Source organism: Perca flavescens, chromosome 3 (genome assembly GCF_004354835.1).
Source record: "Perca flavescens isolate YP-PL-M2 chromosome 3, PFLA_1.0, whole genome shotgun sequence".
In the NCBI taxonomy this organism is placed as follows: domain Eukaryota; kingdom Metazoa; phylum Chordata; class Actinopteri; order Perciformes; family Percidae; genus Perca; species Perca flavescens.
The window spans coordinates 31614926-31630249 of record NC_041333.1 but is presented as its reverse complement, the minus strand read 5'-3'; the positions used below and the strand labels follow the sequence as shown (position 1 = coordinate 31630249).

General features: G+C 40.8%; 1 long non-coding RNA gene across 10 annotated transcripts in view; it reads left to right on the top strand.

The window, feature by feature from the left end:
* LOC114549958 (uncharacterized) overlaps positions 1–13132 on the top strand; it is a 105612-nt gene extending 92480 nt beyond the window's left edge. For 4 of the 10 annotated variants that reach the window (XR_003691627.1, XR_003691632.1, XR_003691631.1 and 1 more), the window contains 2 exons: positions 4640–4693; positions 5598–11807. This is a non-coding gene — a long non-coding RNA (uncharacterized LOC114549958). Of the gene's footprint in view, positions 1–2526; positions 3295–4636; positions 4694–5597 lie in introns of those variants that run through there. The other 6 variants (XR_003691635.1, XR_003691637.1, XR_003691638.1 and 3 more) reach the window with 6 other exon arrangements.
* Positions 13133–15324: the final 2192 nt, after the last annotated feature.

Genomic DNA, 15324 nt, shown 5'->3' with positions numbered 1-15324 from the left:
CCATCACAGTTTTCCAAAGTTATGTCTTCAAGTAGCTTATATTAACATTTATTATAACAACGGATATACAATTTAATAACACAAAAAAAGCTGCAATTCACATTTGACAAGCTGGAACTAGATAAAATTGGTATTTTTGCTTGACAATAAACTATGAATCGATTGTTGTCAACGGATTTTCTAAAAATCAACTATTTGATAAAACGACTAATTGTTTCAGCTCTAATTATTTCTTATATATCATTGTATTATTATGATGTAGTGACTGTGTATTAGAAGTGGATCAGCTGATACCCAATTATTACTAAAATCTCTCTATATGTTTGTGTGTATTTTGACCTATAAGATGTGTGTTTATGCACGTGTCAGTTGTCAGCAGAGCAGTATATTCTGCTTTGGTCTATTTTGAAGTCAGTAAAGTGATGGTCTGTGTGTAGCAGGCAGGTAGAGATCAGAAGCACTGCATTGCTGCAGAGTTGATAGGACTGACATGTGAGAGCTTTTAACCGCACTCTGTGTTTGAAACATCAGTTCCTTTCCATTCTGAGGTGACATTTTATTATTCGCTCAGTGATAACCTCATTAATGCTGATGGTTGTGTGGAAGAAGTCCGGCTGCTTCAGTCTTGTTGTTTGTGTGATGACAGTTAGTGGTTGTAAAGGATATCAGACACAAAAGGAAAAAGAGTTTGCCATCCGAACACGAGCCTCAGACTGCAGCATCCCAGTCAGTTTACAGGCAGCAAAATCGGTTGGCACTGTGAACAATTCTTGTCATAATATTTCCAATCAGCAGACGCAGACTGCGTGGAAGCTACAGCTGTCAAAATATCCGACATGTGAAATATTGTGACACTCAGGGAGGCATAGGAAATCTGCTGAAAATGAACAATTACAGCAACCCACAGAAACTTCTTGAATTAATACAACATGACATTGGGTTGGCTGTTTTAACAGATGTATTTGATTAACTGCTGAAATCCTTTATTGATTTATTTTTCCACATCCAATTAAATAAGTTTTATTTAAACTGAAATCCTACTGAAATGAATCTCAGTATCTACTGAGGCTCACATCTGTCCTCGCACACCGGCTGGCAGTTTACTATCAACGAGAACTTGTTCCTTCCCTCTGCTCTCTTTTTTACAAAAAAATCTAGTATTTTTGCTGTGAATCTCCTGGCAGAAGTATGGTAACGAAGCTGGACTGTTGGATTTACAGCCTCTAACACCATCCCAGTGCAGCAGCACGTGTGTATAAGCCTTCACATGGTATATACTGAAAACATACTGAGGCCTATCAGTTACCTACCTCCCCGTCTACCAGGATGTGTGTGTGTGTGTGTGTGTGTGTGTGTGTGTGTGTGTGTGTGTGTGTGTGTGTGTGTGTGTGTGTGTGTGTGTGTGTGTGTGTGTGTGTGTGTGTGTGTGTGTGTGTGTGTGTGTGTGTGTGTGTGCGCAGTTGAGGTAATAGGTATAGGAGCAAAAGACTGCCCCCTGTTGGTTACCTTTGTGAATTGTTAATCTTTTGGAGGTTCAGATTTGGGGACTTGGCAAATGATGAAAATATGAAAGTCATTTTATGGCACATAGGGCTATGCTAAAGTGAGATGTAACCTTGTGTGGTTTTTCGATGACTGTGTGTGTGTGTGTGTGTGTGTGTGTGTGTGTGTGTGTGTGTGTCTCTGTGTACAAAAAAAAATAAAAATATAAAGAATGAGAAAGAAAAAGACCATTCTTGCAAAAATCCATTCAAAATCAGGCAAACTCTATTACGGTAGAACCCTCGTCTTGCAAAACCTTTTATTTTCATCATCGCCGTTGCCATGGCAATGACTCCATGACCTTTGCAACAGCTGTCCCCTTCGCCCCATCAATCAGAGGTGACAGCTGTCAATCACTCTGGCCACAGCACCACTGTCTCAGCCATCCAGCGAGTGTCCTCCTTGTCACCCTGCCCTGCTCAGTGTACAGACAGACACACACACACACACACACACACAGCGTCCACACTGTATGTTTGTTTTCTACCTCTCAGACTCTGCCTGGCCCCGGTGCTGTGGGCTTATTTGCAGTCCTGCTGCTGTTTTCTTGGATACGTGTGCTGGCGTGACAGATCTGGGTCTCTCTTGATGTACTACTTGGCTAGCTGGGGCTGATTCCTGGCCATTAGCAGCAGATAACGAATACTTAAAGAGAATGAATTGGATCGGTAAATGAGTGCCGATGGATGCAAAGTTTATCAATTGCCATGTGAAGTTTTGCTCTAACATTAATCTAATTACTCATATTTCATAGCCCTGAAATCCCTCTTCTTATTTATATTTCTGTGTTCTATCTACCATGTCTGCATGCCTCAGTATGCACGTGTGTGTGCAGGCGTGTGTGAGCCTTTGTCTGCCTGCTGCGGGATCTACACCGTCAAAGCAGGCTAATATTAGAGGAGACTGTGTGTGTGTGTGTGTGTGTGTGTGTGTGTGTGTGTGTGTGTGTGTGTGTGTGTGTGTGTGTGTGTGTGTGTGTGTGTGTGTGTGTCAACAGGGGGATTTTAAATTTGGTGGCATCAGTGTTTTTTACTGGGGGGTTGCATGCTGTAGATCCAGATGCACAGTTTTCTCCAGCAGCTGTATAGAGATAGAAAAATGGCACAATGCTCCGTCTGCCAGAAAGCAGTCAAAGAGGATTGGAGATTAGCTGGGGTGCAGACACAGTCAGTCGATCAGTCAGTCAGGGAGGCAGCAGAAGAAAAGCAAGAGGGCAGTGTGGTCTCAAGGATTTTTCTTTTTTTTTTTTCCCTTCCCAGTCTCTCCGGGCCCCGTCGCTGATTAGTGCCTACAGGTTGTACGTCGTCGCTCTCCTTTTCTACTCCATCTGTCCCTCCCCCCATCATCTCTCCTCTTTCTCTCCTTCCTCCCTCCCTCTCTCTCACTCTCTTTTTCTCTCTCTCTCTCTCTCCATACCAAAGCCTGGGGGAGCCAGTGGAGATTAAATGTAGCCTCTATAAGCCAAAGCACATCATGTAGCAATGTTTCTATGGTCCCTTCTCTCTCACACGCTTTCTCTCTCTCTCTCTCTCTCTCTCTCTCTCTCTCTCTCTCTCTCTCTCTCTCTCTCTCTCTCTCTCTCTCTCTTTCTGACTGTCCTTACTTTGCTAAAGGGATTGTGTGAATGATGTTGGCTCGTGTGAGACACAGAATAAGAGAAAAGAGTGCAAGAACTGGAAAATTGATTTTTTTTGTTTTTTTGCATGCAGAACAGAGGATTTCTTTTATGGGTGGAAAACGGACAACGGCAAGGTAGAAAAAAACAACAAAAGGAGGAATAATTTCTCTCTACCTCCCTCCCATCCTCAACTCTCTTTCTCTCTCTCTCTCTCTCTCTCTCTCTCTCTCTCTCTCGTTTGATGCAGAGGAAAAGTGGGCCTCTGGCTGTAAGCGATTACAGCTGTGAGGCAAATTAATGGATGATATTTCTCTCCCCCCTTTTTTCATTTCGATCAACACGAGAAGAAAAGGAGAGGAAGAGGTGTAGTACTAATATTGGGGAGAAGGAGAGTGAGCAAGGGGGAGTTATGCTTTTTTCCTGTCTTCCCTCCTTTCCAGCTCTGCATGTGATTGAAAGAGAAAGAAAACAATGCAAGGGAAAAGGGCGAGGAAGAAAGACAAGAGATCAGCAGCCGCATTTGATTTGTCCTTTAACTTGGACTTGGTGTGTGTGTGTGTGTGTGTGTGTGTGTGTGTGTGTGTGTGTGTGTGTGTGTGTGTGTGTGTGTGTGCGTGTGTGTGCGTGTGTGTGCGTGCGTGCGTGCGTGTGTGCGTGTGCATTTTTTTCCTCACCAACCTGCCTTGGACCTGCAGGTTAGGGTAAAAAAGTAAGTAGAGGCTTGGGTGCGAGGAAAGGCAAATGAGTGTGTCACAGTCTTGTGTATGCAATTCATCCGTGTGTGTGGGTGCGTGCGTGCGTGCGTGCGTGCGTGCGTGAGTGCACGCGCACCCCCCACCCCCCTCTCTCCCTTCAGTGAGGCAGCATAGTGGTATATGCTTCACTGGCACTGTTGCCACGGCTGCAAGCACTGATTCCATGGCTCGCTCTTTTATTTTTTAATCGTTCTCTCTTTCTCACTCTCTCTATATATTTCTTGCTCACTATCGCTCTCTCTCTTTCTCTCTCTCCTTTGCTGTCTACCTGTTCTATCTAACCTTTAAGTATCACTTTCTTTCAGCGTTTCGTTTTCTGGGAAGAGAAATCGTTTTGCCGACTCTCTCTCTCTCTCTCTCTCTCTCTCTCTCTCTCTCTCTCTCTCTCTCTCTCTCTCGTGTGTGTCTGTGTGTGCGTGTGTGCGTGCGTGTGTAAAAGAGAGCAAGAGAGGGAAGAGATAGAGGGAAAGAGAGCGTGCACATGGTTCATTCCGGCTCGGTCCTACCACCCATCCTCATACCTCTCTTTCTTGTCTCCATCTGTCGCTCTCTTGACATTTATTTCGCCTGATTTTGAGCAGCTCGCCGGACGGACATCTTCCTTATGTTGCTTTTGAAAAATAATTCTTCCTCTGAACATCGGTAATCTTGTTGGCGTGCTGTAAGTTAAAATCTGAGCTTTCTCTTTCTCTCTCTGTCTCTTTTTCTTCCTCTCCCGAAGCAGGAAGCGAGCTAGAAGAACAACGGGCAAGGGGGCATCCTGGATCCGAAGGGGAGGGTGAGTCGATACCAACGAATACTCTTCCTCTCCACTTCCCTCTCAGCTCCCCATCTGTTTCCTAAGCTTTAGACCACCATGGTAGCATGAAGGAGCCGCAGAGCTTTGTTATCTGGCTCGTTCTTTTTCTGTGCAGCCTCTCTGGAGGCTTTAGAAGCCATGCTGAATAGCGAATTGCGCTAGTAATGATTGAGCATGCATTCAATGATTTTATTAACAGTCGGATGAGCATGCAAGTCATCATGTCAGAGGGATTGTTTGATGCTGTGCGGGTCCTAGATTCAGATTTCGATGCTGTAATTGATTTTGATTTTTCCTCGAACATCCGCGCAGTGATTAGCAAACATCGGCTGATTTAGATTTTCCCCGCAACGGCGGGAGATCTTTAGGCATACTGTACAGCAGCAGGCCCTGTACCTGATGGCAGGAAGCATTTTTCAAAGTGCTGTATTGTTCAGCTGAGGTGGGGGAGGGGGCAAGGGAGAAACAGAGAGAGAGAGTTGGGAGAGGGTGGGGGGGAGGGAGGGAGGGAGGCTGGCCAATGTTGTGTCTAGCTGAGGCTTGCACTTGTTGTATGTTCACGAATACATAGGCTTTGGGGCAGCGGAGATAGCAATGAGCGTGCTCAATTAACGCATAGAATTAAGGAGTGTGTGTTGGACGCGTAGCTGCATGCTCGCTCTGTATGCGAGAGATGCTCAGACGCTCTGAGTCCTCATTTGACTTAAAGATGAGTTCAGTACATGGAAGCTTTCTTGTTCAGGATTTTTCTTTTAACATTTCAAAATCCCGAGAGGGCTGAAAGCTGCTGTGTGAGGAGGTGGAGGGGTCCATGTGAAGATGTATCTCTCTCCGTCCCTGAGACCCTAACTTGTGACGTTGTGCTTTCATGTCCACGGGTTAGGCTCTCGGGAGCTGAGAGGGATGCACGGCCATCTCCCACACGTTCCTGCCTCGAACAATGCCGATCAGAAGGGGAAGGCCATGGCGCAGTGAGCTAAGGCGTTCACTGCACGCTCACCATGTCACACTTTTCAGTTTGGCTCACACCCTGCTGTATGTTGCATTTCACCTGGGTTTATCTCTTTTCTGTCTGCTGCATCGTTGCACATCATTAAATGTAGATTGAGTAGACACTGCAGATTGACTATATATTGTTGAAATCTCTGGGGTTTGGAGGATGGGGATGTAGTGGCATGAATGCTGTTTTAAGGATCATGTGACAGAGTTAAGGCAGGATGATCTGAGCCATCTAGATGGATTACAGGAAACTGTCATCTTTTAGCAACAGAGGCCTCATTGTATCAGTATTGACCATTGACACGAGGGCTACATTATTTTTTGCAATTGCCTAAATTTAACCATCAAATATTAGTCATTATTGCCAACCTTTAATATGATTAGGGCTGTCCTCGACTAAAGAAATTCTTAGTCGACTAACACTTTTACAATTTTGTCGACTAATCGATTAGTTGATTTAATTGACAGAGCTGTGCGCTTTGAGAGGTGGTTAAGACTAGAAAACCACAATATAAATGTGGTTAATTAACCATCTGTAAAACTGAGTTTCTCCACAATTAATCCTGGAAAAAAAACCACTTTAAATCTTGTGTTTACCATAAATGTGCTCATAAGTTTCTTGGAAATGAGTAATTAAGCATGAATAAGCATAAAAAATGACTAATCAACTAAAGAAATCTTAGTCGACTAAGACCAAAACGACCGATTAGTCGACTAATCGACTAAGAGGTGGCAGCCCTAAATGTGATGCTACTTGTTTGCTCACATATAAAGCACTTATTATGGTCTCATGTTAACGAGGCCACAATAAGCATTTTGATCCGAGTCCACACAAGTAAGACATATAAATGACTTTTATTCTGCTTTTCAATGGATGGCCTAAATGCTATTTTAAATGACTTCCCACTTCAGTGGAATAACATATCTTTCAGGTTTTTAGCATCACAGCTAATTATTTAGCAATCCAGTACCATAACGATTAGCACAGTTAGATTTGAAAAAAACAGCTTCAGGTGAAATGCTAATTGGCATCCTGAGCCACTAGCTGACTAAAACTAATAGGCAGTGGCACTGCTGCTGTTAAAAAAATAGCAGCTGGTTAGCAGCAGTAGCTTATGAGAGATAATGCTAATGCTGCTGTGATAGCATTAACCTCTTCATACACCAGTGGATACTGTTAGGTAAAGAAGCTTCTGTCAGTGTGATAGCTCTTTGTTTCTCCAGCGGGCATGGCTGTCTGTGTGTGTGTGTGTGTGTGTACCTTTCTTAATGGAGAGCAGCACAGAGTAATGTTGAGAGCGTGACCATGACAGCTCTGTACATTATGTGCTTGACCTCAATGAACCCTCAGCGATGTTAAAACTCACTCAGTCATGCTAACACAAATGTAAAGGTGGCAGTAACAACACACTCACCAGGCAGCTAGTGATGTCCACTGAGAATAATCTGCAGCGCCTTTTGTCGCTAGACGACAACGATGACATCGCCACCATCCATGATTCACATGTGAAGTGCTTCTGAATATGCAACTGATTTTAGTGTCGACCTGCAACATGATTGGCAAGCACACTTTGTCCTAGACAGTAACAAGGATCCCACTTGCTGACTTTGAATAACAGTTCAGTTGGTCATAGTAGCAAAGTAGCACATGGCAACTCTTAAGGGCACATGTCCATTTTTGTGTGAGCCACGAGGTTCTTTTCTTTCTCCGAGTGGTAATTGAAGGGTTCGTTTTCCATGTTGTCGCCCTCATTTGCACCTTGCAGTTTGCTCTCAGGGGTCCATCACTCTCCTGAGATCCATTTGCAGCATATTGTTTAGGAGCAGCTCTTTGACAGGGTGATTCATCGATATTTGACTTAGGCCCATCACACCATAACTAATATTTTGTTTTAATGGGGCGTAGCGGGAATTTTGATGATAACTCAACTTCATGGACACTTCCCTTCATTGAAATGAATTCTAAACTCCATGCACTTGTGGATATAAGATTTTAGGCAGTGGAAATTGTGCTGGGTGCTGGACATTAGTTGTGCTAATGGCTATTGTAAGGCCCTACAAAGCTGCTTATGAAAAACTTATTTTTATTTGGTTTTTGTTTTACATGATGTAATATTAGATATTACGTTATTACATACCTAGATTCCTATATGAATTTTCTTTTTTATTCAGACACGCTTGAATTCAAAGATTGCATTGCTGCGCCTGTGTGCAACAAAGAGCTGTCATTTCAAGTCATTGTGAAGCTGAAGCTTTATTTATTTTGATCTTTTTGACATAATAGACATATTTGGTTTTACTCTTGGCCTTGAAAGCTATATTTAATAATTTTCCCTCCCTCAGTGCCATTTATTCCACTGACAAAATACTGGATATGATTTGCTGATGTGTTGCAAAAGATGCTTCATTCTGTCTCAATGTATTAACCGGGATTGTGTTGAGTCCCACAGATGCTTCCGTCCTGTTGTTAATGAACTAATATGGATTTTAACTTGAACCCCCCCACCCCCCCCCTGCACTGCTAATCTGCTGCTTTAGCAATTATCTTATGTAACCCCTCTGTCAGCCCCCTCTCTCTCTTTTTCTACCATCTCTCTGCCTCAAAATCGTTTTTTATTTGTTCAGTTCGGTGAACAAACACTAACCTGGAGCGAGTTAGTGTCTAGCCGGTAAGCTCGAAAAGGGGCTGCAGGCTTGCTCTCCATTGTTTGGCTGCATCGCAGACTGTCTGTACACTGTGTCCCCATGGCCGAGGCAGAAATGGAGGACAGACAGACAGACAGCTGTTTCATCGCCTCAATGTTGATAGAATCTTTTGCAAAAAAGACTATTTGCCGATAAGTGTCGTCAACTCCTGACACAATGGAGATGATGCGGTTTGCATGTGCTGAATTCCGAACATTTGAGACAGATTCAATGAAAATGTTCTTCTGTGATTGAGTGGTGACTCTTTGGGAACCTTTAACCCAGCAGCTTCAGGTGTGTAAGTCAGTCAGTAAAACCTGCATTGACACCTGCTTTACTGAGATCCTGTACCAATAAATCTCAGATATTTACTAGTCTAGATTTCAGTTTCAGTTTAGTATCCCAAAATGGTATCCATTGATTCCAAATGCCATCAGGCAGCTCTTGATTGATTGAAGTCCATTTTAAGGTTGGACTTTTGTTAAGGTGGACTGTGAAAGATGCAGTCAAAAGGGAGTGTGTAATAGTTCAAGTGTATGTTAGGAGGGTATGTTGGATGGGTTGCTGCAGGGTTACGCCCAAAGTGCCTCAGGGGAAATGTTTGCACGTGTTTGCACGTTTAGATAAAAGTAAAGGTTAAAATATTGATCAGAGAGATTGATAAGAGAGAGAAAAAAGCATTGAATGAGGCGACAAAAGGCTACAATAAGCCTACACATCTCTTTGTGGAAGCAGGGGTGGTTTCTCTCCGTGTCACCATTCTGCAGTTTTTTCTGCCACTCCCTTCAACACACTGCCTCGGCTCAGCTAAAGGCGTGTGAAGCACACTCATCAATAATCAGAGCTGGTCAGCGCTTGTGTGTGTGTGTGTGTGTGTGTGTGTGTGTGTGTGTGTGCGCTTCTTTAAGTATCTGTCAGCATGTCTGTAATGTCTGTTTGTGTGTGTTTAGCAGTTCTTCCCACTGCAGAGGGGTTCACTACCCCTTCCTTCCAGTCTGTTGGCGTAACAAGATGGCGTCGCAGCTCCACGTGGGCCCTCCTGCGCTGGTTAATGCCCGTTACCTATGCCACCGGAAAGCCATAGGTACCCTTGAGGCGTATTTACTCGCCACATAGCTGAAATTGCTGAGGCACTTCTCGGTACTGTAGCTTGGCCGACTTTAGGACATTTACGATTTGGGGCGGATCCAGTGTTTTCATTGTTTTTCCTGTTGTTGTTGGTTTTTTTTTATCACTGTCTGTGTATCAGCTGCCAAACTTTTGTCTGCAATTTGGGCAGTTTTAAATGTGCTGGAGGGGTGAACGAGTATGTTTTCACCACGATATAGCATGATTGGAGGAGCCTAAGACCCAAGATTTTCAGTGATAATGACTGCTTCTGTAATTGTTGTGCATCTGACAATAAATAAACTGAAACATTGTGTGTGTGTGTGTGTGTGTGTGTGTGTGTGTGTGTGTGTGTGTGTGTGTCTCTCTGACTCCGGCTAAGGCCAGTTTAAAGGAGCTTGGGAATAGTGCGCACAGCCACATCACACCAGCAGATTAACCAGACTACACATTATTAATCTGAGAGAGACTAATGTCACCAACAATGTGTCAGCAGTCACACATACACAAAAACACACTTAAAAACACGTAGTTAAATCTGTGCACTTTTTCTCTTCCTTATAGTAACCCAGGTAGTGGTGTGACTGGAGGCCGAGGCCGAGCCTGTCTCCTCCTCAGTGTCAGCGTTGCCCTGCTCCAGGTCATGTTGGGTTTAAAGACAGGCTGGAAATCCCCTGATGAATCCACATTTAACCCTTTGCTGCCACGTCAACCAAGAAGCTAAAGAAATACTTGTTTGGGGTGTTTGAAGGAGAAGAGCTTAAGCACGTTAGCTGCGGTTAACATTTTGGATCATTTTCTGCCTCAACAGCCTTAATACCAGGAAGCTGTGCAGATGTGATCAGCTATTGCGTGCACAGAGAGATTTGATTCGGGGGTTTCAAGTTGGTTTCTTATTCTTTTTTCAACTGAGTTGGCAAGATTTTGAGGAACTGTGTCTGTAATCTATTTGATGGTGATGGGCATGTCACGTAGCAGCTGGATCACAACAAGATATACCACCAACAAATCTACACAATTTGAGACTTTGATTATATCTGGGTTGTTTAAAAAGATGTTAAAACATCTACGTACCTGTAGCACCATAACAATCTTTGAGACAATATGGAAATTTCTTTTTTATGAATTTTACTTCTTTTTTTTTCACAATTTCACAATTGGTCAATTGACAAATCTCTAAAATAAACTTTTAAACCCCACACAGGGAAATTGAAGTGCCACAGCAGCAAAAGGAAGTACAAGATGAGATGCACAGTATTTAAAAAAAAAAAAAAAACTACAATACTACATACATTATGTTTTTATTCTAGAATTGAATTCTATTTTGTATGGCTTTTTTTTTTTTTTTTTTTTTTTTTTTTCATGGGAATCCTGACTAGATGTTATGTTCAACAATAACATAACATATGATAACACCACTTTCTTCCTTGTAATAAATATAGCAGTGATGTGAGAGAAGTACAGTAAGCCCAGTGTTCTCTTCAGAAGCCTGGTATTGAAATAGAGACGTCTTACAGACCTAAGGAAATACATGTCATTTCACTTGATTGTCAAGTCTTGTGATGCTTATCAGTAGAACCTCTAAATGAGTTGTGGGAGTTTTCTAGGCAGACATGTCATCTGTCATGATTTATATTTTTATCTTTAGAGTTAATTTTTTTTTACCTTTTTAAAGTCTTGAATCTGTTACGACAAGATTAATTCTTCGGTGTGATTTTTGTTTCTGCAGAGCTGACAAGACGTATTACAACATCCTCTCTGCTGACCACGAAGACATCGGACAGTAAATGGACCGAGAAAAAAAGACATTAATAAAGACAGTTGACAAGCAAGTTCTCAGTAGACAGGATGCTTGCAGTAATTAGTCCATATGATCTGCAATTGGATGGTCCATGGTCCATGGTAAAAGGGATTACAGTACCACATTACTACATTTAATGAATAGACCTATACCATATATACAGTTAATATTTAATTAGTAATTATTCATTTAAACTTCAGCAGTAGGCCTACCACTGTGGTGGGCTGCATGTACTGTACTGTAGGCCTATGTATTGCACATTCTGACACAGCTGTTAAATAGCTTTTTCTTTCTCTCTCTTCCAGCCTATTAGACCAGGTCAGGACACGTCGGGGAATGGTACATGAACATGAGACGGATATGACAGCCATACTGGAGCAAGCCTCAACTGTTCATATACACACTTACTGAGATACTTAAATGTTTTCCATAGTCATTTACATGTATTTTCCTTTGTAAAACAAAATATATTTAATGCTAATAAAATATTTATTAAAAATACCCTCCTTTTGTGTTATTCCAAGAAATGCACCATTCTAAAATTGTATCATCCTTAGCATATTAAGTGTGCTAGTATTTGATATTCTATGCATAGCTATGTGTTCGTATTTGCCATGTCTTAACAGCTCCATGCTAACCTTTTTGGCACATAGTATGTTAAGCGATAGCTGGCATCATATTAGCACTAAACACTTTATGTGATAGTATATTACAAACTAACATTTTAGTGTACACTATTCTGGGAAATAATGCTTCATGCTAGCCTTGGTCTATTACAGTAGCATACACAGTGTTGAGTGGTAGAAGGCTTCTTAACCCTTTCTAACATACATTATACTATATGATAGCAAACTCAAAGCTAATATTCACATTTACACTATTGAGTGATAATGCTCTGTGCTAACACTCTAGTTAGTAAGCATTAAAGTAAGACTAATCATGCTAACATTATAGCATTCATTAAGTGAGTGAGCTTCTATGCTATGCTATAATTCCACCCTTGTATGCTCTATGATGCTGCAGATTATCAATCCATGGCATTTATTCCAGTCCATTCAAGTTGTTCAGTGATGACGTGTCAACTTTTTGTGGTGTCCACTGAACTTCAACCTGCAACCTCTACCTCAGTGATTCACCACATTTCCAAGAATGACTTTCAACACCCCAAGAGTTCGTGCCTGGACTTGTTATTGCCAGCTTTTGGTTTTACATTGGATAAAGTGATAACGACAGGGAAACAGGCACATACTGTCAGGCTGATACAGAAAGAGAGTTAGTAACAGAAACAGAAACAGAGTGAAATTTTCTGACTAAAAAAACAACACAGCCATGTCTCTTCTTCAGAGCACAGCATGTCCTTTAGCTGTATTGCATTATAGGTAATTAGGGCTACTGTAAAATAGATAGCTCTTGCTTTTTCATCTTATTATGAAATTAATTATTGTAGAAAGAAGCCCTACAATGCAAAAAAAAATGTATGTAATCCATTGTATGTTATTGATTAACTGAAAGATTTTCTCATATTATTCCATCAGAAGTGTTCTCTACACAACATCATATAATCTACATTTGGCTTTATAGACATTTAGGTGAGATTATAATACCATACCCCATATTTGCAAACCTTTTCTGTGTTATGCTTATTGGATTTAGACCATGTTTACAGTCCTTGGTAAGTGACAGACAGCAGCATGAGATCCAGATGTGCCTTTTAATTTGTTGAAGATAATAAAAAAATGAAATTGTATCTTGTTCATAATTGGTAGTTTTGTCCTTTTAGACGGATACAAATTTTTAATTTGTTGACTTTCTACAAATTATATTCGCATCAGTATGCAATTATAGAGGCCAATACATGTAGAACCTTGTGTTCAAATAAAATTGTAAACAGTAAATACTGAATGTGTTATGAATGTGATTTGTTGTTGTTGTTGTGTGTTTTATTTAATTATTTTAAGTTTTTAAATAAAGAAAGTAAGAAATAGGTACTGATGCCTTTTAAGTACTGTATTTTCACTCTTTATGCATACAAAAGATATGTAACCCCCTATTTATAAACCAAATAAATGTATCAATGGGTCCCTTTATATAAAATGTGTGCTTTCAATCATTCCAAAGACTATCATGATTACTACATAAATCCATATCTGACAGTGCAGACTGTACCCATTTATGATGTTATAACTTGAACTCAGTCTAAATAAGACAAAAGTGTATACACAGTATATTTTGAAAATTTGTCACTTTGTTTAAACACTTTAATTTCCCATTCCACATACCTCAACATGACGTCATCTTATCTTGTGAGTTGCCTGACTGTGGTCGCAATGGACCACAAACAGCACAGTAATTATTTACAGCCTGAGAAATGCATGCTTTTAATAGGATGTATTGATGCATACTTTTGAAATTAGTTGCTATCTCACATTTTAAGGAGGTCTAACTGTGAGTATTTTCCATTAGTGTCAAATGTGGGAGTTGTCAGGCTCAAGTGCAATAGGTTTCACAGCAACAAAGAGAAATGATCAAATACAGATAAACCTCTCATTGAATGTATTTCTAATAGATGTGGTTATTACCTTGACCAAGATGATTGGGATTATTGTAAGATACGATTCCAGTACATAAAGCTGTTTGATCAAATCTGTAAAAAATGTCAAAGATGTAGAGGCAGAGAGAGTATACTGACAGCACAAAGCTGAATCTCTGTCTCATTTGACATGATTTTTTTCACTCATTCGCTGTCTCTCGCACTCTCTGTCCCTCCATCTCTCCCTCGCTCTGGCTGTAAACCCATGCTGCGATTTGGCTCACACACACTGGAGCTCTCTGCAGCCGAAATTAGGCCAAAAGCCATCTGAGGACGGGGCTCAGAGAGAGAAAAAGGGAGAGACAGCGAGGCAGGGAGGCAAAGACAGGAGGGTGAAGAAAAATGAAACAATAGAGGACATGAAGAAGGACATGATTTGATCTCATTTGCACATTAAATCCATTTGATTTGTGGCTCTTCTTTTGCAACTCATCACATTTAAAGGTCTTTGTTATGAATAGACTCCAATAAACATGTTTTTAAGGGCTGATATTGATTTTTTTTTTATCTTTCATTATGATATTTCAATACACCGCCACATTTAGACAATAATATTTAATACATTCTGCACAGAAAGCAATATTGATGACATTCCTTGAGATTGTTTAGGTTCAGAATATGATCTCCTGAAACTGTTGGGCAAAATTGGAAAGATCTTCTGGTCAAAATCGAAACAAACTTAATATATTTGCATATTTGTGTGAAATTGGAAACATCAACTGATATAGGAAGTTCTATGAAAGCTGTGTGTAGGGAGGGAACTTCATGACATTGATGGTTTTAAAATTTGAATGTAGGTATGTGCAGGATATTTCTTTATCCTCAGCTGAGTGTTTAACATTTCTGCGTCTGTTGTTCAATTGACAAAAGAGGCAAAATGGTTTCAGTTGTTGCAGTGAACAGCCATTAAGAGATGAGCATTGAACAAAATGTCCAAACCCAGCATACTCTCTTTACTGTGGTAGTAAATGCTCCATTGTTTAACCTTGTGTTGTCCTCGGTTCAAATTTGACCCCTTTTCAAAGTGTCTAAAAATATGGGTTTCTTTCAACCAAATTGCCCAAAAATAACATGGATAGTTCTGTACATGAAACGGGCTGTAATTATGCATCAACATACGTTCCTCTGATCTTAACTAGTAGCTAAAATAATTAATAATTTCTGGGTCTTTTAACAAAAAAATTAGGCTGAATTTAACATGAATTGGTTTTATTGACCATGACTTCCAAAAAAAAAGTGTAAAACTAGCGGTGATAAGTTGGAATGAAGCTGGCTAAGAAGATGTAACACAGAATTAGATGATAATTTATACTTTATGCTTAATAAAACAGGCAATATAGACAGGTCAATTTTTACCATGGTTGAAGACAACACAAGGGTTAACCAAACATCTTTACTTTGTCTTTATTACATTTCTGTGCTATTTTA